The sequence below is a fragment of the Ambystoma mexicanum genome, chromosome 2p, assembly GCF_040938575.1.
Source record: "Ambystoma mexicanum isolate Mex_15411 chromosome 2p, UKY_AmexF1_1, whole genome shotgun sequence".
In the NCBI taxonomy this organism is placed as follows: Eukaryota; Metazoa; Chordata; class Amphibia; order Caudata; family Ambystomatidae; genus Ambystoma; species Ambystoma mexicanum.
The window spans coordinates 191928881-191942476 of record NC_090923.1 but is presented as its reverse complement, the minus strand read 5'-3'; positions in this window follow the sequence as shown (position 1 = coordinate 191942476).

Sequence of the window (13596 nt, the reverse complement as noted above, 5' to 3'; positions counted from 1 at the left end):
TACATTTTATAACGAAACTGAAGCGTGGCAAAATATTTGACAATACACATTACAGGATCCTGTCTTTGTTAGTCCTAGTCAAAGTTTTGCCAAATGTTTATTACTGCTTATTGAGAAGTGGATATGTGATAATCAAATTCTAAGCTGTTTCTAAACAGGTTTTAGGAAGGGTCTCTCTACTAATTACAACGGGCCTCATTTGGAGTGTTGCGGTAACGCAACAACGGCGCTGGTAGTGCTACCGGCGCCGTTGTTACCTCAGTGAAACATTCCATTTATGCTTGCGGGTGCCGCTCTGGAACCCCTGGTCAGACCAGGCGTGCAGGGCGGCACCCCTAAGCATTACCGGATGGCGGCAACGGCCCTGTTATCAATGGGGCCGCTGTTTCCATCCTCCCCATTCCCATTCTGAGGGCTCAAATGGGAATGGGGACGTACCGGGTCTGGGTCCCGCAAAAGGGATTTACTGGGCCCTCCAAGGTCGGAATGGCCTTGTAAATCCCCTTTTGTGTGACCTGGACACGGGTTTGGGGGTAGCCATTCCCTTATTAAGGGCATGGCTACCTCCAAACTCATAATGAGGCCCAATGTGTTTCTCCCTAATTCCCTTATAAGGGATGCTCAAGTTAAATCAGCACCAGCCCTTTACAAATTATTTTTGGATTTTGCTTGACACGATAGATCCCCCGTTATTGTGGGACATAGTAAAAAATGTGGACAAGCCAAAAATGTACTCGACACATGTCAGCTCTTGCACGAAAACAACACTGCTTGGGTAAAGCTGAACAGCTCCGGGGAATTATCTGCTCCTATTCCAATTGCAAAGGGCATAAATCAGGGGTGTGTTCTTGCCCCTGTTTTATTTAATTTGTTTATGTCAGTCATTGGTGATTCATTGATAAATACTCATAATTTCCCGCTTATATCCTGCGGGGAACAAGGACGCAAGATTGCATCTCGCTTTTCTGGTGTTTTCTGCCCTTGAGGGCCATTTTAATCTGCTGTTGGGCTAGGCCACGCCACCTTCTTCTATTTCACTGCCAGCAACACCCGCAGGGCCAAAACTCGCATGGCACAGAGGTGCAGGGTTGCATCCTGCTTTTCTGGTGTTTTCTGCCCTGAAGGGCCACTGTAACCTGCTGTTGGGCTAGGCCACGCCACCTTCTTCTTTTTCACTTCCGGCAACACCCGCAGGGTCGAAATCCATGGGAACAAGGGTGTGGGTGTCGCTCTCTTGCAGGCCTCCAGACCATATGAAGAGTCTACATCTTAGGCCCAAGCTCTGGACCCCACTTAACATTGTAATTGAGAAACAGTAACCGGAAGAGCTCCATGGAGAGTGGAGTTATTTGGGCTGATTGTTGTAGCAACTGTTCCTTTTGACCTACCTTTCATGGAGGTGTTGAGTCTCTCTCCACCTCCCTATATCCCTGATTTCCCATTCCAAATAGGGAACTTCCCACTAATCATGCAAGCCTGTGCAGAGCCCAAACGTAAGATCCTAACCATGGAACACAAATTGGGAAATTGCCCCCCTCGTACGGCGTGGAGTGTGATATTGACATTTTCGGGTGAAGCTTATTTCCTAATCAAAGAAATACACCAGTTCCTGGAATCTAATAAACATTTATTTTTGTGGGTGTAGGTAACAAACAAACCCAGAATTCACTATGGAGGAGATTCAAATAGCAGCCTGGGGGCTCTGATTGGCCAATGCCCTGAAGAAAATCCTACAACCAAAAACCAAGATGAACCAATTACAAAAGAAGGTCTGTTGATCACCGTAGGACTCTCTACTTGCCCTGACAATGACATAGAGAAAGACACCTGCAGTGAAAATGGGTCTTTGATAACAACTTTGGTTGAACTCTCTCTGTATGATAAGCTCTCTGTCCCCTTCCCAGCCCCGACTAACGTGACTATTCTTCAACCCATACCAGTGCTGGCCAGCTCTGGGTTGACGCCACCACCAGCACAAGGGGTGGCAGTTGCCAGTTCAGTCTCTATCCTACCAGCTGTTACCGTTCCTGGACCCAAGTTGGTGCCTGCCATCCAATACCACTCCTAAGAGCAACTGTTCAGTCCCTGAGTCTCCGACTGTGCCTGGTCTAACCCAAATGGTCAACCTCCCTCTTTCATTTGCTGAGAAAGCCAGCCCGCTGGTCCAATTGGTTCAAATGGACAGAGAGAATGATGTGGTGCCTGAAAACAAGTCCTCCCTTACTAGTAGTACCTGGAGTGAGAACATGATAAACATGTGTTCAGGGAATAGCTCTTTTCTCTGTTTAACTCAATTAAGGGGACCCAAGCAAATTATTGAATATACTGGACCCAATCATGACCTTTTTCTTAAGGATGATAGCCTTGATCAGGGATGTAATTGTAAACAAGGGCTCTCTGAACTTGCAGACATCAAAAGGCTATTACCGGCTTTGATAGAAGTCCAAGGGAGGGGGCGGGGGCCATGGGGAACTCTCAAACACGCCCACTGGATGTAGAGAGGTTTCATAACCCACCCCTGGAACGACTGGAGAAGACAACCATAAGCAATACACTGCCCCCTAAAGAAAAGGCCGATTTTAGTACATCTGTAAATATGAGACAATTTCAGGCCACTATCCACTGTGGGACTAATATGTATATTCATGAGACACAGCCCCAAGATGAGCAATCTGCCCAGCAGAGTATACACATGGAAGCCAACATGGTCCACAATTCTAATATTATGAACACTGCAGTGGAGAATCGTGCCACAAACATAGTGGGAACCTAGGGCCTCAGTTTGGTTAAAAACAGAGCCCATAGACCCTGCTCTAGGGAAAGCATGATCAGCCATTAACCCCTTGGGGGCTCATGGAGGGCCACAGTATTTCTTCATGGGGTTCAGAGATTGACCCCCAACCAGAGAGAAACAAGCAAAGAACTCTTGCAATGAGGTTGACAATGCCTGTGACTCTGTCAAACTGGAACTTTCGGATCCCAGAATGGCCAATGGTGTTTTGGGTGCAGTTGGAAATTCTGACAGGACCGTAAATAGTAGGATTACAATTAATTCTAACCCTTATTCGAAAACTGATGGCCAATTTGGAAACTTTTCCCACACCTCTGCTTTATCTGGTGCGAATTTAACACAATTGTGGTCATGGTTAAATGATAACCACTAAACCCAAGGGATCTAGAATTGCCTTGTGAAATTTAAAAAGGGTGTGAAATTAAAAAGGGGATTCCCTCACTATTGTGCCCATAGTGATTAGTAGGTCTCTGGGACCAAAATCATTGCTATATCTATTTCTTTATCTTTGCTATATCGGTCTTTTTTATTTTTCCTTTTTGTATTTGATTATGATTTATTGTTAAATTATAGTAATTGTTGTATTATGTTAGGATCTACTTTGATAGCCTGACGGACAAATAAAGTTATTTGGCTGACTGACATCTCGTGTATGCGGACGATTTGGCGATCTTTGGCACTACCTTTGTGGGTATGTGTAAAACTGCCAATATTGTGATTGCATATGCAACAACCACCATTTTGGTTCTCAACTTAGTTAAGTACAAATGTATGCATTTTGCTAAAGTAATAAGGGACCAGGGGAGGATTAAGACGACCGATGCTAGCATGTAATTACCCCTACATGGGATGCAAAGTCGAATCACACCCAAAATAATTATTGGCCCTAATAAGACATCATTCCAAAGCAAATGCTGTAATGCGTTCAATAAAAAGATATGTAAAGAATAATGCTATTTTTAGTTTAATTGGCAATGTAACACTCTATCGAAAGAAATTAGTCACCAGCATTGCTGATGCTTTGCAATGTTCTTATTCTAATGTGATCATTGGGCAAATATTCTGGAAGGATATATTTGGGGTTGAATCCTAGGACTTCCTAATGCAACTCTGATACAGTCAATTCGAATCCAGCTTGGCCTAATCTCTCTGAGCACTATTGTTAGTATGAATAAAGGCAAACTATTCATGAAAATGATGTGCGATAAATCATGATCAGTGCTATATATGTTAAGAGATGAAAGGCTCAGGGGTAGGTTTAGCCCCTTGATGGAGTTTACAATGTGCATTATTTTGTAAAATCACTTGGACCCCCCAATTGGATGTAAGGTCTGGGCCCTTTGATAGTGTCATTCAAAAAGATAGCCCTGGAATGGGACTGGCCTGAGAACCACGACCATATCGGAAGGCTATCCTCACTCACAATTATTGTGAACTTTGTTTTCCTTATCAGGAAGCTCAAAGATATATTCATTAGTTTCCTTGTCTCATTTCCAGACACAACTTTATGCAGATATGTCTAAATGTTCTTCCAGTTAAGGCTGTCAAGGGGGTTTGGATGTGCATGCCTATGTAGGAGCGTGTCTAACGCTTGTGTAGAGCGAATGGTATAATTGAATCTCTGAGAAATGTTCTTAGCTCATGTAAATCTATAGACAAACACTATGTGAAATATGATATGCACTTGGCCGATGGACTATTAGACATACATGGGGATATCAACAGACAAGGTATTGGTTCAACCACTGCACAAAGACCATTGATCAATCCTCTCCTTAATATACAATTGTATCAATAAATGTCAGTATTCTTTCGAATTTTGTGCAAATGACAGTTTTCGACAGATTCTTCACATTCAAATTTAATTTCAATTGGTGATTAATATGCTCCTGCCAACACGTGTTTCGACCTTACAGAAAACAGGTCTTCTTCAGGGCCAATGTATCACCTTTCTCCCGTTTAAATATTCTAACTAACTGATTGAACGATGCCCAGCAGCTTACATATAACCTTGCTGGCTGGAGATCTAATCCCCTTTGTTTATTGAGAAAAACAATTATTTCTCCTTGGATTGGAGCTTCTTAACCTTTAAAATGCTTCCAATAGCGTGTTGATGCTGCCTGCAGTGGTCTGATCCGCGCAGTACATGTCGATAGGCTGGGTGTGCCGGTAATTTGTGCTACACCTAGGTAGTTGTACAGTCCAGTTTTACAATCATTGAATAGTCTACACAATTCAAAGCATTAATTATGCTCAATGCTATTTATTGTTAGCACTCAAAACAGCCGACATGTGTTTCGGGCCCTAGGTCGTCTCCAAGGCTGTTGCATACATATCTAATAACAATACAACAATATAAATGATTGAAAACGTGTTAATGCCACACAGTTAACATTGTATAGTTTTGACATTCATGCGAAGTACAATAATGTGCATTCATTATGGAAGTTTACATACTCATGATGGATCAATTGTTGAGTTGGAGAGGAGGAGAGAAAACAAACAAACGGAGTAATGCTGTTGACAGTTTGTATCAGATAAATAATACATGCATGGTGTACTTGTTACCATTCAGTCAATGTTTCTTATCTTTAATGATATACCAGAGGTGCTCATTGTCCTGGTACCTCCGGGGTGACTGCCTCAGTGCCTCCTATGGAACCCTGCCAGTATGTGATACCGTGTGATAAGGTCACACTGGGGTGAACCAATTGTGAAATGAAGGGGCATGCAAATGGTGATGCGGGAGTAGCCATGCTTCGGTGCTAGACTCCTTCATGCACCCCATTGTATTTCAACATGTGGCCTTCTTCATCCTGCTATTTAGTGATATATAAATGTCCTTACCAATATAAGGTTTTGATGTACTCTCTTGAGTAAGGCTCCAGTACTCACATAAGTCGTCTTGGACAATTTGTTTCCCTTGCTGGATTAGCAATATAAAGCACTATTAATGGCAACAGAAAAACATGTGTGCGCTTAGCGTGCTCATATCCTCATATCACATTAAATTATGTCCCCAAAAATGCACAGGTTTGCTTACCTATTTGTGTGTCCTAACGTTAATGTGCAGGCTGTGGTGTTCCTTTCAGAGATAGAGATCTCTTTGCATCATCTGGTCACGTTCTTGTAACTCTAGTGCCAGAAAATATTTCCTCAGTTAAATTGCATCCACTTACCCTGTTAATGTGCTGTATATCAGGTGTTAACAAGTAAGTATGTCCTTAAGGACTTGGAGGAGCATTTAGTTAAGTCTGGACCACCAGCCATCCATTCAGAGGATAACCCGCACAAGGACCCATCCTAGGGTATTACCTTACGATGTCTGTAACTGTTACATGAAGATATAGTGCATGTCCGAGAGCATTGCATGCTAATTATCCTAAAATAACATACTTACGTGATAAAGTGAAATAGAAGGTGTTAAGACTGCCTTGAATATCACATTTACACAAAGGTTCTGTAGCCAGATGAAACCAGACTCATTAACGGAAATAGAAAAAGTGCAAGGCAGAACCTAGCATTATTAACATCAAAATAAATCAGGGACAGCATACAAGCATTACAATGTCATAGCTCTCAGCGTGCTTATCAAAAACAACAGGTTTTATATTCAATATCCGTCAGAACTGACACCATACTGTAATCTTAGTCATCAAAACCTTCTATAAGACCACGTCTAAAGAGATAACAGAAAAAAAGACATAGGGCATCATTATGAGGCTGGCAGTAAGGGGTTAACAGCACCGGTAAGGATGCCGGTGCCGTTAACCCCTTACCGCCGCATTCAGAGGTCCCTTAGCGGTAATTTACGGGCCCGTTATTAGCTTCTTCCCCATTCCAATTGAGCCCTATGGGGGCTCAAATGGGAATGGGGAATGGTTTTCAAAATGGGGACTTACCGGGTCGTGCAAGGTTGGAATGACCCGGTAAGTCCCCATTCTGACAACCGTACCCAGACACGAGTTTGGAGGCAGCCATCGTACTAATCGCACCATGGCTACCTCCAAACTCGTAATGACCCCCATAATCTCTACAATAAGCTATTGGTTTGTGTAATACGTGATGGGTGGCCTACCATTAGGTGATATGATTGGTTGGCTTCTAATGGCCAACCTTAGACAACTGAAAGGTCGTTGAAACCTGAGCTAGACAGGATTAGGGGGAGAGATACCATCCCTCAATTCTAGGGCATGAGCCAAGATGATCCCTTTGTATTTGGCTGTGTGTTGCATCTCTTTTCTGGGGATATGTGTAGGAGTGAGACAGGTAACTTATCTGTGGCCACAACTAATATTCAGTATCCTTCTATTATTGGTTACCTGTAATGGGACCTTGTTTGCAATCATTTCACACTGCATTTATTCAAATGTTAGCTAATATTGGTGAATGTTATATTTTTTTTATCACTGGGGACATTCTGGAGTTATTCCCTATAGAGTCTTTGGGCCTATAATTGTCCTGCACCTGGCATACAAAGACTGGTTTTTCTCTTATAAAAACCTTTATTTAATGTATAGTATCCTTCTTACATCTCGGGAATTTCTATCTCGAGCTTTCACTGAAACGTTCTGACCCTCCCTCAATTTTCGCTAACCTTGCCTGTGGTTGTCAGCTTCTGTCTGAGCTCTACACGTGTCTGTATTTTGTTATTTCAGCATTTTGAGTTCTTGTGAAGCCTTGAGGCCTTTCGTTCTGAAGCGTATATTGCAGTTTCCATTTTGGAAAAGGTGGCTGCTTATTACTGTTGCATTTCTATGTTAGTGAGCTATATTCATGTGTCATACATGTTGCATTCAGCTTATACAGTACATATGTTAGTATTCTTTATGTCTTATGGATGCTATGTAAATATCTTTCATGTATAAATGCACATTACCTAGTGTGTGCATTCTTTATGTTGAATGCATATTTGCTTTGTGGCTAGTGCATGCACATCATATTGTTGTAATGTTTGTTTGTTTTACTCATGTCATCTTCATCATGTCAAGTATCGACTATGCAAACAGCCTCTACCCTGGTATACCGGAATACCTACTGAAGAAGCTACAATGGATCCAAAACACTGCAGCCAGACTACTCCTCAAATTATCCAGAAGAGACCACATCATCCCAGCCCTAAAAACACTACACTGGCTCCCAGTAAAACAGCGTATCATCTTCAAAACAATGTGCATAACGCACAGGGCAATCAGCGGACAAGGAGCAGAATTCCTACAAAAAAAAATAACAATCTACAAGCCAACGAGACCGCTCAGGTCAACCAACGAAATCCGACTGGAACAATAACCTTCCATCAAGGAGAAACTCGGAGGCACCGCTTTCTACCACTTAGCCGCGAAAACCTGGAACAACATCCCAAAAGTAATAAGGAACACCAAAGATCACCTTAAATTCAGAAAATTACTAAAAACCTGCCTCTTCAACACCAGAGACTAAAACCGAAACAACAATAAGACAAACGACTCATCAAAAAAGGACATTGACAAACCCCGAGAATCCGACAGAAGTACCCTGAGCACCAGTAGGGCTGAAGCTGGACACAGAGGTCCACCCGTGAGACCGAGAGAAAAGGAGGCAACTACTCCAGCCAACCCTTACCATCCCCCACCGCCCGTACAGCCACAACTAGGTACCACAGGGCTGTGGAACGGACAAGATACCACCAATCACCACACAATCGGGAGTATGGACACTAGTGTGGAGGGGTGAGGAGCATGCAAGGTTATTAAGGGAGCGGGCGGAGGGGACAGCTAAATCCTGAAACGGCCTCGAATGCAAAAACGGGCACGTACCTCCTGAGGCTCAGGGTGTACAAGCATCCCGTCGTGTAAGATTACACGAGCCCAACCGGTTCAGTCCAGGATAGAGATACAAACTAACCAATACCACTAACAATTTCCTTCTCTGCATACACCTCTCAAACTCCAAACCAAACACAACCACAAACCTCTAGCGCAGCAAACCACACGAACTTCACTACACTGCAACAACAAAACAAAAACACACATAGACTCGCACATCAGCACACGAAGACTACCGGCCGCATACACCCTAGGCCCAGCCGACGGAACCACCGGGCTGAGGCTGCCAACAGCACATCACTGCAATCTTGCACTTTTCCAGCCTCCACCCACTAACCCACCCTCCCTCCCTCTTTCAGAGCCGCCAGAGCGCCAGGGGACCACTCCGGTGGTGATAGTGCACGGTACAAATGACCTTTAACATTAACATTAACAATAACATTAATATTAACATTAACATTAACAGCATTCAATTGTATCAGTTTCCTGCTGTACCTGCCTGGGACAAGGGCAATATGGATGTCTTAGTGAGTAACGTTTCTCACCTGTGCAATATTGAGCTGGGGGAGGGGCAGAAGTTATGGATGATGTATTCATATGCCTATCAACAGAGGACTGGGTCAAGGTGTCAGGAATGACAATGATGCCATTTGCAGCTACGCTAATTAGGCGACCATTCAATGCAACTTCAGAAGACTTCTGTGTGCTCAGAAGAAACGCTACCAGCACAAAGTACGAATGGACTTAAACAGCTAGACAGCAATATGGTGCAAACTTAAAAATACCTACAAATGACCCCCAGCAGAGTATTTTTCACCAGCTAAAAATGTTCTTGTAATTCAAGCACACATCCTCCAATGCAAAGAGCTGATGGCTAAAAAGGCAAGATGGGCTGAAGGAGTCACACATGACAAAGGGTCCCTTAGAAGTAAGGTACAAGAATTAGTTTGGTTTTACAGAGCACTGCCCTAAGGAACAAGAGATAACCCATGAAACGTTCAGTTACGTCCTCAAGCCCCCCAAAAGACTGAATGCTGCAAAACCAGCAAAATCCCCACATACGTTTTAGCAGCTGTGGTATATACGTCTTGCAATTTTCAGCCTTTTCTTGCTAGGGTGAGTATTGTGACTAGTGAAGAGAGGAGAGTGCAACTTCCATTACTCACTCAAAAGTGCTCATTCTGGATGAATCACTATCAGACATGTTTCAGATTTAGAATTGTAGTCATTCTTATGTTCCCATAATGCTCTTTGCATTTATGCAAATAACAATGCATTGGTTCTATGAAGAGGTATTTGGGGGTCATTACGATTATGCCGGTTCAGAAATAAGGTGCTGGTAACCGGCATACAAATCTGCCGGTAGGGGCAGTGAACTACCATTAACAGCGATGCTGGTGATTCAGTGGTTCCATCCCGTGGGAGTGGGCATTTGCTGTTACTCAGCCACCTGTAATATCCCGGTAATACAGAGATATCGAGCAGCGGAAACAGTAGGCCGAGTTTGCCGGTCAACCTCCGGTACTACCGGCGACCTTGTGATGACCTCCAGAGTGTTGCGTGACTTGGCCTGGAGCCATGCCTCGCAAACTCGCCCACTCCTCCACACGGCTGCACCCCCTAAGGAGGAGAGGGTTCCGGCACTCTGTGTAAGAGAATGATTTGCCTAGTTAATGGTAGAACCCAAATCATCTGGCCAGCGCCGCAGGTCCCACATCCCATTGTAGCGCGCACCTCCTGAGAGCAGTTCCATTCCGGCACTGCAGTGCGCAGGCTGATTAATCCCTTTTAGGATGCGCTGGGCGACGATGACGCGGATGCCGCGGTGTCCTTTTCTTCCCACGCGCCTCACTTAGAAGAATTAATGAGACATCCGCCACCTCTACCGAAACAAAGAGACATGACTCAGCACGCGCAGGAAAATGTGGCCGTCCTGTGGCTCTGCTTCATTAAGATTGTGAGATGGCAATTAGGGCTCCAGTCGCCTGTGTTTTTGGTTAATGTCATTTAATCTCGGCGTGGGCTCTTAATTGAAAGGCTATTCGGGTTTTTCAGTGAAAGACTGCTATAGGTCAATGTGTACCTCACTACCTTAGTGGAGCTTTAGATCACTGGCATGCCTGGAGCAGCTGGGCAGCACGAGAAGCAGCTGGATGCATTCCCTCAATACATTAACTGCAGTGTTTGCTTGTTTGTTGGCACACAAACAAAAGGTCACTTGAATAATTTTTTGAGGGGAGGATGCTGGGCACGTCAATTCTGACGATTCAGTGACGAGAATGTGGCGGTGATATAGCTCAGCGCGTTGGGCACTCGCTGCTGGGGTTCGTGTGTGATGTGCAGGTCGCAGATTCGAATCAATCCGAGGCCCGCTCAGCCTTTCATCTTCCTGCGATCGAGGCTTTTAAAGACTCAACGGTGCCCACTCCGTCTCCAGTCTCCCTTCACCTACTGCTCAGGGATGAGGTCCTTAAGCCTTCAGGTGCGATGGTGAACCAGGCAGCCCTCAAGACTGGCATTAGGCGTGCATGCCCCGCTAATCATAGACGTACGTTCGCGTTGGGGATTAAGCATGATTACGCGGGGAATTAACTTCAGGGTGGGGCGCACCATAAGCCTGTTAGCATTTTTTAAAGAGTAGCATTTTAATGAAAATAAAAGGGAAGGGTTTTACTATACTCTCATCCAGCCCGGAGGTTGCTTCGAGCAGCCAGCTAATCTACTTTGTAGTGAGGCAGCTAGCGGCCCTGGCACTGCATGTCGCTACATACGGGATGCAGCCAAGCCGCTTAGGCACTATGTTTGTGCTGCTGATCGGTCATGGCCGCATGGGTGAACTTGTTTGATTAGCAGTACGGGGACAGAAATCCCCTCCACCCTGCCCCCTGAACATCAACAGGCAGCAGAGCCCCACCCCTCGCGAGGTCGGAACGGGGCATTTCAAAGCGCGCTTTCACCAGACAGAACTGGAACTCAACTTTAGGAGTTATAAGCTGCGTGGGATATGATACATCACAACAACAGTCCCTCAACCTGCTGAGCTACCTTTATGGGTTTCTGCTTTAGGACTCAGCACTCACCTTTCAAGGAATTCACCATGGGATGTTGGTCCCTAATAATACACACAATCACGGTATTTCCAGCTGTGCCCATCAGATCCAGCACGCTTATGTGCGTGATTTAAAGCGTCATCATCCCCAGCACTGCTGACACAGCACACAGTCTCATTTTTGATGTACAGTCGGAAACGATACACTGTAAACATGTGTATGAGGGAACAGTGAAGTTCCTGCCCCCAAGAACTATGGGGCCGGTTACACCCCCCCCCCTGTTTTTGGCGTTTATGGGTGTCAGAATGAGTCAGAAGCCATGACAATGGTGTTGGCAAAAACAGAGCAGACATCTGAACCCTGAAAAGAGCTTCGCTTAGGAAAACTAGACCGTATACGGCCTCAGACCATAGTCTGCCGGTCCGGTAATAAAGTGCTGGTATTGATGTATACCAGCACTTTACTGGACTGGCTGACTACATGTTTGCCGGTGGGGCACCTGTGTTACCTCCAGCTAAGAGCTGGAGAAGAGGTAGGGAACCTACCATCAAAAAAAGCCAGCATTACCGGCACCGGTATTGCCAGAGCCGCTATTGATAGCAAACCCCCTCTTGGAGTCCCTCATGGAGTCCTATGCGACTCCATGAATGGGGATTAACACCGTCTCTTCAGCACTTGGAATCCGGCGACAACCTCACCGGACCAAGTACCGGAAATGGTAATAACATTTGCCGATATGCTGGCGGATCTACCGCCAGGATACCGGCAGCCTCATAATGAGGCCCTGTGTCCAAAATACCCGGATATTTAACCCTAATATTAACCTGTTAAACACCTCAGCCTGCACTTTCAGGCAGATAGTCTCATGTGTTATGCTTGATGGCCGTCCTGCACCATATCTGGCTTGAACACTGTTACCTTTGCTTGCGTGATATGCATCATGAAATCCTGACCCTTATCTGTATTGTGCGCATTGCCTTGTTGTGGTTACTCACATAAGCGCTCTGAAGACAGTCATATAGCATGTGGAGCGCTTACAAATCACAAGAAATATATCTTGCTCGTCTTTAAGCAATTCGCTGGCTTCTGATTGGGCAGACGATCGACTTTCAAGTCCTCTGTCTTGTGTATAACGCCCCACGGGGCAAATGCCAGGCTTTAGAGCGTACCAGGCTTCACGTGTTGTGGGACTGGAGGCTGGTCACTTTCTGCTTTGGCACAAGAGTTTGCGATTCAGGAGGAAGGATAGCTCCGGAGTCACGTGCTTCTCTTGGTAAGAAGACAATAGGCACTCTTTTGACCCTCAGACCTGGGGCATGGTCAGTCTCGCGCTAAGAGAGCCAGATCATCGACTCTAGTCCCGTCTCCCGGAACTCCACACTGGGTCCAGCCCAGGATTTGGTAGCGGACACACTGGGTATGCATACGGGTGGAGATGGTAGCTTATACGCAGAACCTCAGCGAGGACCATCTGCCTTGCAGAGATGCTAGAGAGAATCCAATGATTGGCTGCAACTTTCTACTTCATCCCAATTCCAGGGAGTCAGCCCCAGGTGCGCTGGCTGGGGATAACGCAGGTACCTGCCGTGGCGCAAGATGGACTCTGCAGCTAGAAGTCGCATGAGGGCAGAATGTCCCCATCCTTACCTTTCACATAGTATGGCCTTTACCCCACCATTGGAGCCAATATTTATTACGTTTTTCTAGAGGCATGGTCAAGATGTCTCTAAGGGGAGATGCCAAGATAAATGTTAACAATGTTTTGGTACCTCTGGTAAAAATGTTGATCCTGGTGGAAGAGGCCAATGCTTTGGGGGTTTCTCTGGACCAGGCTGAAAATAGTAGTTGGTCAGTGGATTTCATGGGGGATGCCAATGCCTCTTTTATTCTTGAGCGAAGAATTAAGAGCAGATTGTTAAAAATCAGTTCCAACTGAGGCGGTTTGATGGAC